Raw genomic sequence first — 9,409 nt, 5'->3', positions numbered from 1 at the left:
TACAGGAGGGACATGAAGCTCTTGGAGAGGGTCAAGAGGAGAGCCTCTAAGTCTGGACCACCTCTCCTATGAAGAAAGGTTGAGGGAACTGGGATTGTTTAGCTTGGAGAAGACAGGGGAGGTTTAGGTTAGATGTTAGGAGGAAGTTTTTTCACACAGAGGGTGGTGACGCACTGGAACAGGTTGCCTAAGGAGGTTGTGGATACCCCATCCCTGGAGGTATTCAAGGCCTGGCTGGATGTGGCTCTGGGCAGCCTGGGCTAGTGGTTGGTGACCCTGCCTGTTGCAGGGGGTTGAAACCAGATGATCATTGTGGTCCTTTTCAACTCAGGCCATTCTATGGTTCTATGATTCTATGATATGCTCCATTGGTAATTTGGGAATGGTACATGAAATACCAGAAAGGTACAAAAAGGCAAAAATGGTGTCCATCTTTGAAGAGGTGGAAAAGAAAATGGGGATTTTTAATTTTTTTAAGGTAATTTATTATTTAAAAAAAATAAGTATGCAGCAGTTATAGCATCACAATTGACAGTTGCAGGTAGGCCTATATTTTTCTTAGTCCAAACCAATGGCTTACATTAATTGAATAGCGTGCATGGTTGAGCTGGTTGAACTGGTCTTTTCCCTCATTCTAAATTCCAGAGTCATTCCTTATATCCTGCTATCATCCCTAATACAGTATTTTTTTTTTTTTAACAGCTTCTTGTAGAAGGGAAATAACCTGTGGCTTAATGTTATCATCAGAGAAAGTAAATGTTTCTGTTACTCAGTATTTTTTTTTTTTTTAACTTAAGGAAGTTTTTATTGCTTCACTAGTGCAGGGATTAAATAAAATGAAATATGAAGAATGCAAGATGGAGGAAATACAGCTCAAAATTAATAAAGTAAGTGATACATGTCAAACATTTAAAGGATCTGTTTGTTAAAAGACTTATGGCACATTTTTTTCAGAGAACAGTGTGCCTGTGTTCATGTGTTCACTGAGATATCCTCATCAGCCTTTCTGCTGAACCTCAGCACAGCTACATTCCCTTGTTCCAGCAATACAGTAAGTGCATTATCTGTTGAAACTGGGATGGCCAAGAACAGACGTTTTGCATAGAGTCATAGTGTAGCCTGGATTGAAAAGGACCACAATGATCATCTAGTTTCAACTCCCTTGCTATGTGCAGAGTGGCCAACCACCAGACCAGGCTGCCCAGAGCCACATCCAGACTGGCCTTGAATGCCTTCAGGGATGGGGCATCCACAACCTCCTTGGGCAACCTGTTCCAGTGTGTCACCACCACCCTCTGTGTGAAAAACTTCCTCCTTTTCTGCCTGTTGGTGTTAACTATATATTCTTGTTATTGTTGTTAAAAAGAACTTGGATGTTTTCAGTACGTATTACATTTTTCATGGGGTCTTAATTAAGGACCTTAGTCCTGTTTTTTTTCTATACCTTTACATGTCCTTAAATTGCCCGTAAAGGTTTTCTAGATGGGGATCAAATTTGTTTGTTTATTGGTTGTCTGTGGAAGATACAGCTGCTCTGCACCTCACCACAGGCAATGCAATCAAGTCATTATGCAAGGCAGACAAACTTATTTTCATAACGAAATTGGATTGTGTTTTGAAGTTTAACCTAATTTGAATCTTTAGAGCAGAAACAAGTAAATTTAGTATTTATCTCCACTTGTTTTTCTTCTCTTTTTATTTAACAATTTAGATCAATTTTCTACGCATTTTTATTTTCTGTATTTATTTTGGTGACTAACAAGAACTTTTCATCTGTTAATAATTATTTGATCTTTTGACACTTGGAAAGGAGAAAGCTCTCAAGCTTGAGAAATACCTTTTCTCATATATCTTTTCATTGCTTTTGGTTATGCACTTAAAAATTGGTGTTTCCATCCTGAGTTGCATTTCCCAGGAATGTTTTAGCTGACTAATGAGACAATAGTGAAGCGAAGAAAAGATTTTAAAGCTTGAAATACACAACCAGAAATGCAGTAGTAGCAAAATTACAGCAAAAATTATTAGACAGATTAAACTATGAACCAGAGCCATCTCCTCTCCTCAGGTTAGTAACCTCCTTGCCACAGATAGAAGAGACATACTATGCTGTTGACTTTGAATAAATATATATTTTTATGATTTTTTTAAAGAAATGATTATTTTTTTTTTTTCCCATAAAATTCCTGTGTAATTGAATGAAAAGAACACAAATGAAAGGGAAAAAACCAAGACTCTGCAGGCTAATGCAAATGTAAGATTTGCTTTTTACTTGGGAATCCATACAATATTGACTTTCAGTAGCATTAATTTTAGGTTGGTAAACAAGCATACACTCATAAGCAAAGCAGAAATTGTATACAGTAAGAAATCTGTACAGAAGATGTATTAGGTACACAGGACTCATTGGTTACCTTTGACAGAGGTTTCAGACTTCTATGAGACCCCTTGTAGGTGTTCTCCAAACTGAAACACATTTTTCTTTCCTGCTCTTTTGTTTATTTATTCTATTCCCAGCTAAGAAGCCTGCATGGGATTCAGAAATTCTTGTGTTGTCTGCCTTATGTGGCTCTGGAGATGGATTTTTTTTGAGCTTATGTACAGTATAAGAGAACAGCATAAAGAAGCAGCTGGGAACATTGTGTGAATCATAAGATAAATATGTGGGTCGCTCCAAAAGTAATGCCTCCATGGCATTTCCATGGAAATCACAACCGATACAAGGAGCACAATAACACTAATTGATAAAACAAATTCTCAGCTACAAAATACTATTTTTCAACATAATCAACACCATTAGCTATGCATTTTGGTAGCAATCTACTCCAGATAAGTGCTCAACTGTTGCTGTCGCCATTGCTGAATCGCAACCACCCATCACCCCTTGTGCTCAAATCCACTGTTTGGTCTCCATAAACCTTCAGCAATTGTCAGTGAACATCAATGGGTGTCAGTTTTTCCACATGGAGGAATTCCATACACCCCTTTTCTTAATACACACATTCATGTCAGTAGCCATTGTGTCAGACTGCCCTTCTGCTGCCATTCTCCACATGGCAACTAAACATGAAGCATTATTGATGGGAAGGTTCATCCTCTACTGCCATACTACCAACATTTGCTTCTGACATCATAGGCTAATGTAGTAAAATAGAAGTAACCCTTGTGTTTATGAATTTAATAAATTATCTATAGTGTTATATCATAATTACTTGAAAGAATTAAGCTGAACGTAGTAAGCTGATGATGGAAGGAAAGGATGTGTATATAAAGCAAGTTTAGAAAGATGAAATGTAGTTTAGGCTGAGAGAGAATTCCAGCTAATTTTTCATGTATTTTCTACATTGTCAGAGTTACATGTCCATTAGAGAATGAACCAAGACTCTAGCTTTATTCACATAACTGATTGGATGTCTTTAATAAAGATCTTTAGTTGCTCTTGTGCTAGTCCAGCTTTGTGACAGTGATATCAGAGAAAATTCATGTCCCATTAATCTCTTTACATTATATCCATTCTGTGGCACAATAGGAGTTTCATCAAGTTTTTATAATCGTTAATTTTTATGAGAGTAGATGGTTAGCCTTGTTCATTTTTTTTTTTTCTTTCTCCTTGGCTTGGTTTGAAAAATATAATGAGGTACAGCAGAGAGTGTTATTAATCTATTTAAGAGGAAATTAATTTGACATGAAGTGCCTTTGTTTAGAAGAACGCAACTGCTTTGTCTTGCATTCTTTGGGCTCTGTGCATTGAAAATTTATCCTTTTGACAAGATTTAATTAAAGTCATTTCCACATACATTTGAATGTTTTACAATTTCCTAACAAACAGTATCATTACTAGTGGCCACAATTTTTGTCATGTAGCTGCCTTTATGATACCATAAACTGGTTGTTATGACTTCCCATTATGAGCCAGGAGGAGGAGAAGATATAGATTAGATGATATGACATGGAGAGGAAGTTTTATACTCTGAATGTGCCATTTAGTACCTAAGAAACTTTAGGCAGGAAGTACAAGAAAATATATTCACAAGCCGTTTGAATAAGGATGAAATCAATACTTTTTAAAATGTATTTATCTCTTTCAAAATTGAATTATTTTTACTTTTTTATCTGATCTTCTGTGGAGTGATGTCTATTGCTGCTCATTCCCTTGCAGAACAGAACCAGATCTGTGCTCCAGCAGTGCTGGCACCTGCCACAGCAAAGTACTCTCCCCTTACAAATTTTGATTCAGCTCCCACTATTTCCTTGTATTTTCCCACCAATCGAGTTAATATTTCTCTGCTACCCAAACTTCTTCCATGATGCATGTAGTCCATGTTCAGAAAGGGCCAACTTTTCGTCAACCCACTGCCTAAGTGCATTTCCTCTGCAGCCCTGCTTTCAGCAGTTCCCCTAATTCCTGCAGCATTCCGGTGAATGGAGTAGCAACTGAGACAGATGGCACAGAAAAGAGCAGAGATTGGATGATATTTTCTTGGAGTTTTTCTCAGAGTTTGGAGAATTGCCTCCTACATTGAGAACTCTGAAATATACTTACGGAAACACTGCCTTGATACTGCTGTGACAACTTAGCAGATTCAAAAGAACTGTTTGAGTTACACAGCCCAGATTGGGGAGTGAATTTTGCTGACATTCTACCTTTCTTTTTTTATGTGTCTGGTCTGGAGTGTGACATGAGCATGTGAGATAATTATCTCTGCTGTGGACACACTGTAATAAACAAGGTGATTTATCGCGTGAATACCAACCTGCAGTAGTCTAGCTTGTAACCCCGATGTCCATGCCAGAAATAAAACATCACAGATTGTATATATATATATTTCATTTCAGTTGGTGACTAAACAGCCTCAAATAGACTGGTTAGTGGAAAGGTCTGAATTTAAAGATAACTCCAATGGCTTCAATATTTATCAGTATGAAAAAATATTGTGTGTGTATAATATAAGGTGCTTCTGTTCTGTTGACACTTGTTGGTAACAAGTAACTTCATATTAAGTGTATCTACAGAGATTACAGAAACATCAAGGATATTTGAGTGTATATCACAATCTAACATTTCATTTTTACGTTTTTAAATCAGAAAAGAACTTGAGAAAATAATGGGTGTTCTTCTCTTTATACCTGCAGAAAATAAGCTACAGTGAATCCTACACAAATTTCACAAACTGTCAAGACGATGTTGGGAGGAGAATCCAGCTTTCCACTCCAGTGCTCTGTACCCTGGTCTAAGGTCTTTCATTTCAAAGGCATGTAGACTACAAATGAGATAAAAATTCCTTGCAAATTCAATCTTTCTATTGAAACAGTTGAAGGCAGAGGAAGAAGGGATAGAAGCAAAGGTTTAAACTTGAACAAAAATGGCAAGATAAATTCTTTTAGTTGTGATTTGAAATTATATACTGATTTAAGGGGAAAAACCTGACAAACAGAATATGCGACTGTTCAAAAAACAATTTGTAGCTACCGAGTATAGTTTTGTATATAAATTATGATAATGCAAAAGTAAAACCATAATGCTTTGCTTTATATCAAACTGAAATAAATCAGTTATGATGCAATGCTACCACCACCACCACCGCCACCAACAAACCACCACAGTTAAATACTTCATGGCTGAAATGCAGATGTCTTTTTCTATTGACATTATTGTTGTCTTGAAGGATAACTTACTACATCTGACAAAAATCTCACATACATTAGTCCAGAAAAACAGATACATTTTGTGAATGAGTCATCAGTTACTCTAAAAGAATATCTGAACTAGAAATATAATCAAAATATTTTTGGCATATAATTTTCTTTCTAAATTGTTCATTTTGCAAAACAAGACTATACAAAATTTAGCACATACAAATTTATATTTTAAGAAGTTCTAGTTATTCATATATTGGACTACAAGGGGATAGATTTGCTGAGACCGTGTCTAATATCTTTAGAACAGAAATGTTTAAACTTCGTTTGGAGTGCAACCATAAGGAAAGCAAATAATTGTAATGAATTTGCAAACCACAACATAGAGCTGAACAGACTAAGTTTCCTTTTATGAGTGTGAGAATTACAAATCTCTGCCTTGAACTATATAAAGTTTTCTTCCTTTGTTCTTTGCCCAGCATTTCTGATATTGCTTATACCTAATTATAATGCACATTTCTCTATAATCACTGATGCATAATTTATTTTGCCATGCTCATAATTGTGTTTTTCAGGCATGCTTATTAAAATATGTACAAAACATCTCCCTATAAGATATACTATTCAGAGTTTGATGATAGAAATTTATATGGAAGTGAAGCAAAAATGGTTATAAATTTGTAAATAGTATTTTCAATTTATAACAGTAGACTTCAAGGCACAAAGAAAGCTTTAAAATACTTAAATTTTATGTATGAAAAAATCAGTAAAAAAAATATAAAACTTAGGGGATATCTACCTGTTTTTAGGAATGTGAATCTGTTGGCTCAACGACAAAACCCATATTTTTTCCTTACTATCCTTGATTGCATTGAAGACTTCTAATACGAAAAATAGTGTAGGAAGACAGTAATCTTATGTAATAAACAGAAATATTGGATTGGGGTCAAACCCAGGTCATCATTGCAGGCTTTAGAGTTGAAGGTGGTTTTACTAAAGAGATTAATGCTAAGTATTAATGCATTGAATTTAAAACTCTGTTTTATGTATTTCTTTATTTTATTATAAATATAAAAGCTACATTTATACTATTAAGCTGAACAAGAACAGGACAATGGCCAAACACAGGGGTTGCTGCAACCCAGGAGCAAGACCTTGCACTTGGATTTGTTGAAACCTATGAGGTTCTCCTGTACCCACTGCTTGAACCTGCATATGTCTCTCTGGATGACATTCTGTCTATGGGGCATGTCAACTACAGCACACAGTTTGGTGTTGTCCACAAACTTGCTTAGGGTGCATTCAATCCCACTGTTGATGTCATTGATGAAAATATTGAAGAGCATTGCTCCCAATACTGACCCTGAGGGGCACCCACTTGTCACTGATCTCCATTTGAGCATTGAGCCATTGACCACCACTCTCTGGTATGATCTATCTCACAACCATTTCCTTGCACAATGAACCTGTCTGATCCATCTGGAGAGAAGGGTGTTATGGGGGCCCATGTCAAATGCCTCAATGAAGTCCAGATAGATGAAATCAGTGACTCTTCCGTTGTCCATTGATGCAGTTACACCATTGTAGAAGGCCACTAGGTTGGTCAGGCAGGACCTGCCCTTGGTGAAGCAGTGCTGGTTATCCCATATAACCTCCCTGACTTCCATGCACCTTAGCATAGCTTCCTGGAGGATCTGCTTCATGATCTTCCCTGGCACAGAGGTGAGGCTGACAGATAAGCAGTTCCCTGGGTCATCCTCCTACCTTTCTTAAAAATGGGTATGATGTTGCCTTCTTTCCAGTCACCAAGGATTTCACCTGACCACCATGACTTTTCAAATATAATTGAAAGTGGCTTGGCGACTACATCAGCCAATTCCCTCAGGACTCTGGGATGTATCCATCAGGACCCATAGACTTATGGATGTTTAGGTTGCTCAGATGGTCATAAATGTGATCTTCACTTACAGCAGGAAGGGCATTCCTCCCCCAGTCTCCACCTTTTACCCATCCACTCAAAGTGTGTGTATTGATTCTCCTTGGTTAGCACTAGCCCAAACATTGCCATTTTTGGAGATACTGTAAGTCAGAGACCATTACTAAAAGACAGTACGTATAAAGCCACCTTACCTTAGGAGTAAGAGTGTTGTTTAGGATAAAATAAAATGTAATACTTAGGACTGAAATACAAACCCTCATGAATTGTATTTACTAAGTTATAGACAAGGTGGCTAAATTTTAGATGCTTCTGCCTGCATTTTAACCTGGATTAAAATGTTGGTTGGATTAAAATAATGGGAAGAAAATTTATGTTTTAGCATGGGTTCCACAAAAAATGACAGAATGAGTGGCAGCCTGCTGAGGGCTCCTGAACAAACCCAAGCCTAACTATGTGATGCTTTGGTAATTACTACTGGCAGCTTCTTTCCATCATTAAATGCTGCCTTACATCATCTCTTTAAAAATTATTTCATGAAACATGTCTAAAATGCTAAAATAATGCATAAATAAGAAAAGCAATTATGAATATATATTTTTTGGAAGACCTGGTGATAGTGTTCTGCTTGTTTATTTATGTGTGCAAGGAGATGGAAAATATTCACTTCTATGTTTGGAGGAGCACAGTGTCATGAAAAGCAGGGATATTAGCCATGATGTGATTGCCAGGAATGATTGCCATTCCTACTGAAACTTGAGGTAGCCCATTTATAGCAGGCTTGGCATGGCTCTGCCTTTGCAGGAGTTATCAAATGCAGTGTATCTGTCTAAACTTGTCATCTGGACTGCACTATTTTGGAGAGGAAAAGAAAATACCTCTAGAGAGCAATAATCTCCTCATTGATGAGGAAACGTAGATGACTAGTTTAATTAGACTTTAATTAACAACCTTGCCAAGTTCTCTGTTTCTCACCAGGGAAAACAACAGATATATTTACAGTCCAATTTAGCCAAACACAGCACATATTTAAGGGAATCCCTGTTGAGGCTCTTAAGCACATGATTAAGCCACACTGAATTTAATGAAATCTATAGATATCTGGGAAGCTAAGAAAATGTGTAAAGATGCTTTTGAAGAGTGTTTCAGCCAGGAACCTTATGAGATTCACTTCACTGCTTTTCTTGCCGTAGATAGAAAAATGAATAGATGTAGTATTTTGTCTGGAGTCTTGCTGTTTTTCATCTATATTTGCCTTCTGTTACTTATTTATTGTTACAAAATCCAGTGTCAAGGGCATTTTTTTTTTATTTTACATTTTTATTTATTTTTATAAGCTGGTTTATTTCTTCAAAGCATATAATCAACAAGAACTGTTAAATATCCATCTAAATTTCTCTTCAAACGTATTCAGACTTCTGTATGCTTCTTCACATCTGTTTTTTAAGGTCTAGTTACTTCAAAATTTCCATATCAAAAAGTCTCCTTTCTCAGTCTACTTTTTCATTGACCTAAACTTTATCTCAAATGCAGTAAGATCAGATTTAGATGCTGGCAATGAATAATGTAACCATGTTCCTCCTAATTCTGCCCTTTCTTCACATTAGGAACTGCCATCAGTTATTTTATATATTGTTATAGTATTATCCTTACAACTCATTTTCCTGCTTGCCTATCAAGCAAATCAGTTCACTGATATATTTCTATAAATGTCAATTTGGAATTATTTAGCTCAAGTCTCTGCTCATGAGCCAAACTTCTTTAATGGATTCGTCCTTTAATTTTCTTTTTATCATAATAATTTTTGTCTATTTTTGGGCCAGATAGTTTAAAGGAAAT

The sequence above is a fragment of the Phasianus colchicus genome, chromosome 2, assembly GCF_987193195.1.
Source record: "Phasianus colchicus chromosome 2, bPhaCol1.hap1.1, whole genome shotgun sequence".
Classification (NCBI taxonomy): domain Eukaryota; kingdom Metazoa; phylum Chordata; class Aves; order Galliformes; family Phasianidae; genus Phasianus; species Phasianus colchicus.
This window is presented reverse-complemented; position numbering follows the sequence as displayed.